General features: G+C 29.7%; 1 long non-coding RNA gene across 1 annotated transcript; it reads right to left on the bottom strand.

Moving 5' to 3' along the window:
* Window positions 1–7,603: 7,603 nt before the first annotated feature.
* LOC128282324 (uncharacterized) lies at window positions 7,604–10,095 on the bottom strand. The gene is made up of 2 exons (XR_008272564.1): window positions 8,074–10,095; window positions 7,604–7,958 (listed from the first exon to the last, which is right to left on the bottom strand). It is a non-coding gene; the product is annotated as an uncharacterized LOC128282324 (long non-coding RNA).
* Window positions 10,096–12,589: the final 2,494 nt, after the last annotated feature.

Below are 12,589 nucleotides of genomic sequence, written 5' to 3'. Positions count from 1 at the left end.
CTCATATTTCGTATGCTATCATCAGATGGGTCAGAAACGATACAGATGCTCATAAACACGTACAATGCCGACGTCCCGGACGTGGTCTTACATGTAATTCAATATCGATGCCTCTGTCCCAGACAGGGTCTTACACGAAATCAAATAAGATGCCGATGTCCCAGACATGGTCTTATACGTAAATCTCCATCGAGGCCTGTGTCCCAGACACGGTCTTACATGATGTCTCAGACAGATGCCAACTTTTCTTAGAAACATACAGAGCTTTTCAGATATTAACATATTATCATACTTTACTCCAAAGATATTCATCAGGCACTTAAGGTCATCCAATACAGATTACAGTTTATATGTGCATAATTTATTTCAATTAACACGTAATTGTAATTTGACTTACATCGGATGGATTTCAGATAAAACGAGTCGACTATTCAACTATTTTGGACTTCCCATCATCTAAGTTTGATTTTCTTTGTTCTTGATCTAATACAATACAAATTCAACCATTCAATCATTAATTTCATTCAATATAGTCCATATACACATATTTAGGGCACTTTGCATTTTAGCCCTTACATTTTCACACTTTGACAATTTAGTCCATTTTTTTATAAAATCACAAATATGTAAAATTTCTTTGCAACAAGGGCTAGCCGAATTTTCATGGCTTCTATATAAGCCCATACAACATGTTTAATTCACAATTTAGTCCTTCAAAACCTCATTTTCAAAATTTAACCCAAATAGCTCAATTTCATCAAAAACTAAAAGACAAAACTTATGAACCATCTACCAAGCCTTCATAATTCATTCAAGAACATCACAAAACTCATGATATCAACAACGAAATTTCATGAAATCTTTAACAGAAACAGAAATTCAGACATGGGTTTTGAAGAACACAAAGCAACGATCACAGCAACGTAGAAATTATAAAAAAAAAAAACGAGTTAGAACCGTACCTTAATCATGCAATCAAAGTGCCAAAACCTAAAATGGCTTTCTCCTTTTTCTTTTTCTTTGATTTTCAACTGTATGCATGATAATATAGCCAATTTCATGTTTTCATTTTATTATTATAACATTATAATCACCTTTTACCATTTTACTCTTAATGACATAATATTAATTTCTACCAACTCATGTCCATATTTGTCCATGAATTAGTACAATGGTCCAATTGACATGTAAGGACCTTTATTTTAAAAGCCAAACCAAATAGGTGCTTTAGCATCTAGCACTCAACTTTTACACTTTACACGATTTAATCCTTTTCCATAATTAAGCACATAAATAGACAAATTAAATCACAGAAATTTCACAAATGTAAATTCACGTATCACAGACACAGAAAATAATATTAAAATTTTTTTAGACTCAGATTTTTGGTCTCGAAACGACTATTCCGACTAGGGTCGAAGCCGGACTGTTACACCTTCACTGCAATTTTAACCCCAAATACCAACACAACATATCAATAAAAAACAATAAAAAAGAGATCATAAAATTAAGTAATGAAGAACAAGGTCTATATATAATTGTAATTCAACTGGTTAAGTGAGTGTTTGTTGTTGAATATGGAGGCCAGAGTAGAGAAAATGATAGCAGTAGGACTAGTATCAAATGCACTGCTGATTTCTTGTAGAGCATCTTTCATTCCTCAAAATCTGATTTTTGAGCTGATGTTTATGGTTGCTTCATCCGACTTTATTTATTTTGGAGGAGAAACAAGACTTTGGACGTTAATTAGTTTTATTATTATTATTGACAATTCCTCGTTGAAAACTAATTGGTTTTATTTTACTTATTTTTTTATTTGCTTCCAAAATCAAACTCAAAAGCTTAATTGAATTCGATAAAAAAATTGAATTTTTCAACATAGACAAAAATTGAATCGTTACACATGTACTTCCTATTGTTACATCAGTAATTCCTTGATCTTCTTCACTAGATTTGTATAATATGCTCTGCTCAGTTCTTGGATCATCTTCACAGCTAGTAAGCTACTACTTTATACCATTAGGTATATTCTTTGGATGGTTTTTGCGCATGCCATTTCTACTTTCTGATTTTTCCCTGTAATTTGTGCTGCGCCATATGGTACATTGAAGATACCATACTGAGCATAAAGAATTATGCAAGTGAATGTTGTTTTACTTTTTGATAGGTACTGAATGTCGTAGAATTTCATTCTGATTCAAATTTGGTCCAATCGAGCTTTAGTTGAGCTAGCAGAGGGATCAATCAAACATATACAATTAGGCTCTAGTAATTGCAATTATGTCTAGAAGCATCGTTTCAATAATTCGCAATTTACTTAATCATGGAGTCAGTCCACAAGAAGTACCATGATTGAAAACTCCTTATTGTATACTTTTTACGAAAGAAATTCATCCAATTCCTTTGTCTAATAACCTCGTCATGTGTGTGTTACCCTTATATAATATTCTTGATTCATTTGATTTAAATCTGTTCACTCAATGCAATCCTATTTTATCTCATTATTATCATTGTGTCTTCTTAATGATTAATATGATCATTTTCAACAAATCACTTTGATAAATTACTCGTTCTAAAATAAGAAACCCGTGGTTATATTCCATATTTAACAATCCACACACAACACCAATGAGAGGATATTGTTAACTCTTTAATCAAGTTATGAATTCCATTATTACTGGTAAAGCCATGCCATACACAGGTCATGTACCCAATATACTGATTATGGGCTCGATCAAATTTAGAGTATAAACCTCCACCTGTATCAAAACACCTGAGTTACATAAGAATGGCCAGTGACTGACTCGAGATTTAGGTAAATCACATCATGAACATCACAGGTGAGCTAATTCACAAATGGATTCAGAATTAATTCAACTTGGGTCTAGTCCAATGTATTTTTTTTCCAATGAGTACATCTATGTCTCGATTTGTGGATTCAACTGCTCCGATAGCCAAGATTAGTCATCTCCAAAATTGGAATTGTAGACAACATAATAATCCTTCCAGGTATTTCAATCAAATGCTCACTTTGATTTTTTTTTTTACAGGATTACTGACTTGTTTAAATTATCTATTGAAGTAAGTTGCATTTTCACAATGTAAATGTTCTTACAACACCACTTATCATCAGTTTGAACTTAGGCAATCAATAAGCTAATATTTTATTGTCACAATTTTGTTATGTATGGAAAACATGAAAGGTAGAAACACAAAAGATATAACAATGAAACATGAAATTAACTTTATTTATTTATTTACCGTTGAAATACATAGAAAATAGTTACATGTTTACTACAATATGGGCATATTTCTTAACATGAGGGTCTCTCACAAGCTTGAATACTTCCAATTTGGCAGAAGCATTTTAAACATTGAGTCTGCTAAATAGGAAGATGATGACCCGCTCAAATTTGACAAAGCAATAAAAAGTGACGATTCAAAGTTTTGTGAAATAACTATGAAATCTAGTATGAATTCTATGCAATCCAACTCGGTGTGACCCACAGGGTGTAAATGGATCTATAATAAGAAAAGAACTACAAGTAAAAAAGTGGAAACTTTCTAGGCTAAGCTTGTAGGAAAATGTTACACCTAGAAAGAAGGTAACAGTTATGAGAGACCTTCTTTCTGGTTGTCATGCTTAAGTTAATCTGTATATTGCTTATCCATTGTTCAATAAGGCAAGTAGGGGACTGTTGGATCTGTTGACTAGGACTTTTGTTCATGTATACTTGAATTTTTCAAACTAATTGGTTTAATAAATTTATCCATAAATTAAACTAATACCCTTTGTCTATTGTCCTCAATGGTTTTTGCATGCAAAACAAAATGAAAACAAATATTAGCTCATTGATTATCTAATCTTTAACTAATACTGAAGAATATTACATGGTTGGATCGTTATACAGAAAGACAACTTATTTTAGTAGATGAACCTAAACATGTCCTTAGTTTAATCGAAAATGAGCAAACCAATTGAAAGACTAATATGTCATTTATCAAGACCAATTGGGGAGATGATTTCTTTTGAGCATCGGTATGGATGACTCCTAGAAGATTGAGACAATATGTGACTGACTGGACTGATAATACATTGGATAATACCCAAATAGAATAGATCCTAAACCCATTTATGAATTTATTCACTTATGACATTCATAGTGTGACATACCTTAATTCTTAGTGGATGATGAATTCTGTATTCGTAACTAGTATACTTTGATGTAAGTAAAAGCCTGAATTCAAATAGATAAGGAATCAAAAGCTGGTGCGTTAAGAATATTACTTTTGTAGTATGTATCATCATTCTAATAGTGAAATTCATAGCCCAAAAAATGAGTGAATAATATCCTCTCAGTGGTATTACATGATGATGAAAAGTAAACGTAGCCACAGGTTGTTTGTCTTTATGATAAAGTACTTAATTACTATTTGATAGTAATTGACTTTTCACGAAGGAAGATGTAATAGTTACCATGAGATAAAATAAGATCATATTGGGAGAATGAATTTATCCCAAAGAGATTAAGGGTAACCTATAACACACTTATGATAAAGTCATTTAATGAGCATTGATTGAGTAGCTTTCGTAATGGTATACAATTAAAGAGAGCTAGCTAAGTCACGATACTATAGTGAAATGACTTTATAACTGAATGAGTTTAGAAATAATAGGCAAAAAGTTAGAACTTAATTATAAATCATTTGAGCCCTAATTATATATGTCAAATTAGTCTCTCTGCTTTCTCATTAAAACTAGAAATGAATTGTTTGTGGAATCAAACGAACTAAAATATAATTAAATTAATTGGTTATTATGAACCCATTGAATATGGAAATTAAATATATTTTTAGATTCTTTTACGATAAAATTACTATGAGTTTAATAGAGTTAGAATTGGATTGAGAAAATTATTTATTTAGAAAATTAATTAATTTAATAAATAATATTTATTTTGGGAAATAGAAAAACATGTACTAGGTTGGATTAAATTATAAGGTGTTGGGTTAAAAGTCTAAGAAACACATATAATCGGATCCAATATAGGAGAGTGCCAAAACCCCTCATAATGCATTTGAGAGGAAACAACCCTAGTATATTTAACTAGAGTGCGTTGCCCCTCTCTCCTAGTAGAATTAAGGGGTTAGTTTTTTTATTTGATAAGTATTATTTGTATTCTACTAATTCAATGAGGATTCTTCTATCTCTCCCTAAAATAGATGGCATTGGAGGGGCTAAATATATACAAATTTGAGATATTGTTATTCTACCTGAAAATAGTAATAATTTACTTTCTAAGTACAAATTTTGTTTTCTAAGAATAACAATTCTACCGGTTTCTATTGAGAGAGAGATTCACTTTCTTACTGGGAGTAAGAAAATTATTTATGGTTTTGTGTATGATTCATGATTAGTAAAATTATTTATGGTTTTGTGTATGATTCATGATTAGTTAAGTCCACATTAAAAGTGTTTCATGGTATGAAAATATCGGAAATGGTCGTTCGATTGAAAGCTGAAAACGTCTAAAGATTTGTCTTGCACCAAAACACATATACTTTTTGAGAAAAAATTGTATTGATATAAATATACAAACTGATTCGGTTTTCAAAATTTTAAAATTTTGTTATGCTAGAAAACCGTGTTTAAATCGAATTTTTCCCAACAAGTAGAGCTTTATTCTTTGTAGTTTATTACTAAATGTCATTGTATCATAAATAGTATCATATTACCAAACACAATTTACAATCACAATCATTTATATAACTGAACATAACTCAATCAAACGAATAGTCACATTTATACATACCTTGATATTATTCATCACGAAGATCATTCGGTTATAATTAACTACCTAATTAAAAAATAAATTAGAAAAATCCAAACTAGATTTGTTGTTGGTTGTTTGTTCTCGTCTTTCCGTTGTCCCTAGACATTCCAAATTTGTTTTTAGCCTCATTCAATAAATTGGGTATAGAAAAAATATTAAATTCTCATTTCGAACATATAAACACTCAATTTAAACCCATTCTATAAACTTTTTAATTTATTCCCTTATATCACTAAAATTCAAAATCTCCGTATTTTAGATTTTATTTTATTGTATTTAAATCCGACTTCGTAAGTATACTATAAAAGCCCTAGTTTATCACCATTTACTAACGACCCTCCAAGTTCTTATTCCTTACAAATAGATCCCTATTAACATATCACTGACTATACAATTTAAATTCATTTTAAGCTTAAATCAGTACAACCCAATAAGATTCTAACAAGATTTTATATAATCAAAACATGGTTCTCATCATCCATAGTTCCAATAAAAACTTAACATTTACAATTTCATAATTTAACAATTGACTAGTTTAATCTAACATCCTTATAGTATGCTTTAATAAAAATTAAAGAAGAAAGCTTATTCACCTTATCAGTTTTTATCGGGACCGGTGAAATGTTGAAAGAAATTTTCTCATCTTTTTTTTTGAATTGGTTGAGAAGGTAAGATGATAATGCCCACTATTCTATATATATATATATATATATATATATATATATATATATATATTAAATATTTAATTAATTATAAACCAATGGCTTTTTCTTCAAGGATGACAAAGCTTAATGGTTTTAATGGTTGGATTTAAGCAGTGCCACTAACATGAGTTGACCCATGGTTTAATTGCTTTTAGATCCTTAGTATAATTGCACCTTTAAGGACTTAATTGAAATCTCAATTCAATTCCACTAGTTTTTGAACCACTCCCAACCTATTCTTTGTATTATTATTGTTTAATAATGATACTAAATAATTCTATTTCTAAATTTCATATTTGACTCCAAATTACTCAAATAAAAAATTTTCAGCTAGCTCGACTTAATAAATTCGATAAAAAAAACTGAATTTTTCAATATAAACAAAAATTGAACCGTTACACATTTACTTCCCATTGTCACATCAGTACTTCCTTGATCCTGCTCACTAGATTTGTATCATATTCACAGCTAGTAAGCTGCTACTTTCGATTATCAGGTATGTTCTTTGGATGGTTTTTGCGCATGCCATTTATAGTTTCTGATCTTTCCCTGTAATTTGTGTTGCTTCAATTTGGTACACTGAAGATACCATACCGAGCATATAGAATTATGCAAGTGAATGTTGTTTTACTTTTTTATAGGTACTGAATATCTAATAAATCTCACAAGATTTTTGCGCACTACTAAGTCTCTCAAGTCTTGAATATCTCTATAAAATTTTCACTTATATGGTATCAATTTAGGTGACCTTTTACATAATTTATAGGGGTCTTTTTGTAAATATGTTTATAGATATTTTTTATAAGCTATGAAGTACTTTTTTTTCTCTCCTATTCTCATTTTTATCATTCAAACGATAAAATTATTCTCTCCTCTGAAATCGTATAACATTCCAGCAGAAAGGCGCCGCCGTTTATCTAGTATATAGTCAAACTATATCTTATCACATAATAACTAAAACTAATTAATAATTAATGATGGAAAATATAACAAATTTGTTTAATTATTAACCTCAAGAGTATATAATCCAAAAACCGTATTCGAGAGTAATTCAACACATAAATATTAATGTCCAAGTCTTTAGAGCTTATAATTAGACATTTCAAACATAATACAAATACATGCATATATTAAAATACACATCATATAAAATTTTAACCTCCTTAATTTATTTGAAATATATAAAGCCTTTTAAGCAAAATTGGAAATATGAAAAACATAATAATACAAAATCCCAAGTTATGATGAATAATAACCAGTAATTTGGGTTACAGCGTGAAGGATGAGGGCACTACTTACTTACCATGATCACGAGGAGGAGCAAAATTACTTTTAGCATGACAGACAAGAGCATGTGGAGGACATGAAGGTGGTTTTCCTCCCCCTAGATTTCTATGTATCACTTCATTCCTCTCCTTAACTACAATTTTAACCCCAAATACCAACACAAAATATTCAAAAAAAAAAATTCAGAAAGAGATCATTAAAATAAGTAATGAAGAACAAGTATTGTATATAGTTGTAATTCAACTTACCGGTTAAGTGAGTGTTTGTAGTTGAAGATGGAGGGCAGAGTAGAGAAAATGATAGCAGTAGGACTAGTATCAAATGCACCGCTGATTTCTTGTGAAGCATCTTTCGTTCCTAAGAATCTGATTTTTGTGCCGATGTTTATCGTTGCTTCATACGATTTGGTGGTGATTATTTATTTATATTCAGGAGAAATATGAATTTGGAAGTCTATTGGTTTTAATATGATAATTATTACTTTTGTTATTCAATGGCTTCTTCATTATTTTTACTTTTTGGACAATTCCTCGTTGAATCATTGTTGTTAGTCTAAATTAATTTATTTTTATTTTTCATGTGTCAATGGCTGCTTCATCCGACTTTATTTATTTTAGAGGAGAAACAAGACTTTGGAAGTCAATTAGTTTTATTATTATTATTTTAACAATTCCCCGTTGAAAATTCATTGGTTTTATTTTACTTATTTGTTTATTTGTTTCCAAAATAAAAAACAAAAGCTTATTATAACAAGCTTATTATTACTTAATATTAGTTACTGCACTGTACATTTCACACCCAAAGGGAGATACGGATTTAAATTTTGCGGAAAACATTAATAAAAGATACAGTAACAAATTCTCAATATAAATCTTAAAATAAATATCAATAATTAAAAGAAAAAACAAAAAAAATTAAACATTATCGATTGTACAAATATATGCACTTATATACATGTAAGTACTCAAATTTGCCCGAGCTTATAAAAGTAAACCAAAATAATAGGTCTAAATATCAAGTCCATTTACAAGCCCGAATGCACTATGACCCAAAAGAAATTAACCCTAATACAAGCCCAATGGCCCAAAATGATTGAACATTTTCGGTAAGATGAAACCATAGAGGCTCCCATGTGCGCCGCTCATCCTCGTGCGCATCGCCCGCCCCTCGTCCCGAGGTTCGTCTGTGACCTTACACCAAAGAGGAAAATTTCTTCTTCGTTGGCTCCTCACGCAACCTACAAACATGGCAAAGAGAGCAGAAACAAGGCAGAAACGACAGCAAGAAACAGAGACCGAAAAGAGTAGCGAAAATATGGTATCTCATTTGGCTATAAGGCCACCAAGAAACCGAATGTAAGGGGTTTTTTTTTTTTAAATACAAAAAACATTGTATTACAAAGATTTTGTGCAATCAAAGGCAAAAAAAAAAAAATACAGCAGAATAAAGAAACAACCAAAAACAGACTCAAAAAATTCAAGAGATGTTCATCACTTTTTTTATTTTCATTCATTTCATTTCCTTTTTCAAAAATCGTTTTGATACAAACTGAAAAAGGGGGGATTTTTGAAAAGAAATAAACTCAATCTTCAAAATACAAAAACCCCATAGAAATCGAAATAAAAAAAGAAAACAAAAAGGTGATTTTCATTGCTTCTCTTCGGGCTTTTTATTTTATTTATTCATTTATTTTTCTTTCATTTTGATACAAAAATAAGAAGAAAGAAGAAGAGGGTTTTCTTATCTGCTGTTGGTATCGATCTAGTGAAAGTTTGCTTCCCCTGTCCAAAGGTTGACGGATCCTTATGGATCTAGTTGAAACCGCGACGGAGGTGGAGGTGCATTAGGTGCCGATGAAGCCCAGGGGACTGAGAGAGAAGAGCGTTTTGAGAGAAGGTTTTGAGTTTTTTTTCTTTTTTCGTTTTTTGATAAAATAATCGGTCAAATGAGTGCATTAGGGCAAAAATTCAGTTTACATGTATGTTAAAACATCACTGTTTTGTGCCTTATGGGTTGTTTGTGAAATTGGTCCTCCCACTCTTTTGATCTGTTTCGATTAGCCCTTTTTTGTCCCTTCTTTTTCTTTTAATTTTGGCTCAGAACTCTGCTTGTATCCCATTCAGTCCCGCATAAAACATGGCATTTAAGAGCATAGGGATATTTTCCCTTTCGGACCCTCTGTTTCACTTGCCCGTTACAGTTTGGTCCCTTGCTTCATTATATTTTTTTCTCGTTCTTTAAATTCCTTTAAACTTTTAGTCAAGCCTTTTTATTTCATGTATTTGTCCATTTATTTACTTATTTGATTAGTTATTCATTATTCTTTTATTTTATTTGTTTAAACATTTACTTTCTTATTCATATATTGTCATTTTATTTATTTTTAATCCTTGCATATATTTACTTACTATGTTCTATTTTATTTATGCTCTTATTATTATTATTGCCTTATAATCTATTATTTTATTATCGCCTATTCGTTTACTTATCACTCTTTTTTATATATTAAAGAAAAATATATTAGACTGCATATATATATATAATTATTTTTATTTTTTAAACCTATTATTATTATTATTATTATTATTATTATTATTATTGTTGTTGTTGTTGTTGTATCTCCTTTTGTATTTATTTGTTAACTATTTTAAATACATTCATTTTGTTTTATTTTATATCCTTTTATATAGATTTAAAACTTTTGACTTTCATTATACTATTAATATCATTGTCACTATTATTGGTACTACTGTTCTTTTTATATTATACTATTTTATTTCCTCACCTATTTTTAATAATTCAAGTTGATTTACTTGTATTTTTTCGTGTACTTTTATATTCTACTATTATTACTATTATTATCATCATATTATTAAACTAAATAATTTTATATTGTTATTATTACATTATTTATTTTATTTTGGTATTTACTTACATTATCACAATTATTATTATCACTATTGTATTACTACTACTATTATTATTATATTGTTTTTCCTTTTGTAGTTACACATTAGTTATTTTTATTATTATATTAAATGAGTTAATATTATTTTTAAACACATTTTATATATATATATATATCATCACTCTTATTTTTTATTTCGTCTTTGCTATTTTATTATTTTTCATATCTTAAAAGATTTCCTACTTAATATTACATATATATACTTTATTTCCCTTTTTTATATACTTCATGTACACATATTAAAGTTCGTAAGATTAATGTTTTCTATATAAATAATTGTTGATTTGTACGTTTTCTTATTATTGATATTTACTCATGCTTTTGTTCATCATTTGCTTCCTTTTATGTACATAGTTTCATTGTCCCATCCATTTTTGAACATTTTACGTTATGCTTGTCTATTTTTACATCATGTATCTTTGTTTTATTGCTTTACTCATTGATCGAGATTTGTTAACCAATATCGTGTCTATCTTCATAATTTTATTATTGTCATTGTAGCATTGTATCGCATACTATATATCATTTTAAATGTTGCGCTAATTTTTACCAAAATTCCTAAAAAAGGAGATTCTTTAAAACTAAGGCAATATTTCATTTTTTTTCGAGAAAACGTGCCCTAACTTACTGGATTTCGATTTTTCTCGTTTAACCTAAATAACCTAATATCCCTTCAAATTTCAAAATATGAATTTTAATAAAATAAGGCAATATTCCGTTCTTGGAAAGTCGAGGAAAATTGTGCCCTAACTTACTGGGTTTCGATTTTTCTCGTTTAATCTAAATAACAGAATATTCTTTTAAAAATTTAAATACGTTTTTAAATCAAAAGGAAACTTATTTTCGGGGGTTTAAACGGTCGTGTCCTAACGTACTGGATGTGACGTTTTATTACTTCGGGAAAAGAAGGTTTTTAGTATTCGCTTCGATTCATTCAAGCATATTTTGTAAAACGGATATTCATAAAAAAGGATTGTAAAAATTTCAAACAAGGTGATATTTCACGTTTGGAAATTTCGAGAAATCGTGCCCTAAGTGCCGGGTTTCGATTTGTCGTTTGACCGAAAACTAAATATCCTTTTAAAAAATTTTCAATGCATGAGTTTTGGAAATCATGAGATGATTTTGATATCGAAGGTTTGAAATGTCGTGTCCTACGTGCTGGATGTGATATTTTATTTCTCCGAAACAAGAGAATCTAATATCCACTTCGAGTTATCCAAATATTCATAAAAGGGGATCGTATTTCAAAATTTATTTTAAAATCTTTTTAACTTTCGACATTAAGACATTAATTAATCGATTAGGTACCGATTTTGGGCGTGACGAGGGTGCTAACCCTTCCTCGCACGTAACTGACTCCCGAACCCATTCTCTTAGGTTTCGTAGACCAAAAAATATCGTTTTAGTAAACTAAAATATTTTATTAAAACAAAGGTGACCCGATCACATCTAATAAAGATCGGTGGCGACTCCAATGTTCGTTTTCATTTTTTTAAACCAAAGTCGATGTCCCGTTTTTCAAAAAATGGTTTCGACAGCTTGGCAACTTCGCTAGGGAATTTGAAAGTCGAGCCATAAATTGATTAATTTTTGGTCCTTTGTAGAAAATTGAAAATTAATTTTTTGTTTTAAATTTACGATCCATTCATTGCATTTCATCCGTTTTTCTTATGGTTTTCATTGTTTTATTTCTATTTTCTTTATTGTTTCGAGTTTTCTATGCATTTATCCTCACATATTGCATTGCATAACCGTTGTGGTCACACCTCTTAGGTGGGAATGAGAAACTATTC

This window comes from Gossypium arboreum, chromosome 10, assembly GCF_025698485.1.
Source record: "Gossypium arboreum isolate Shixiya-1 chromosome 10, ASM2569848v2, whole genome shotgun sequence".
Lineage (NCBI taxonomy): Eukaryota > Viridiplantae > Streptophyta > Magnoliopsida > Malvales > Malvaceae > Gossypium > Gossypium arboreum.
Note: the sequence above shows the minus strand (reverse complement) of the source record. Positions and strands in the feature narration are given on the sequence as shown.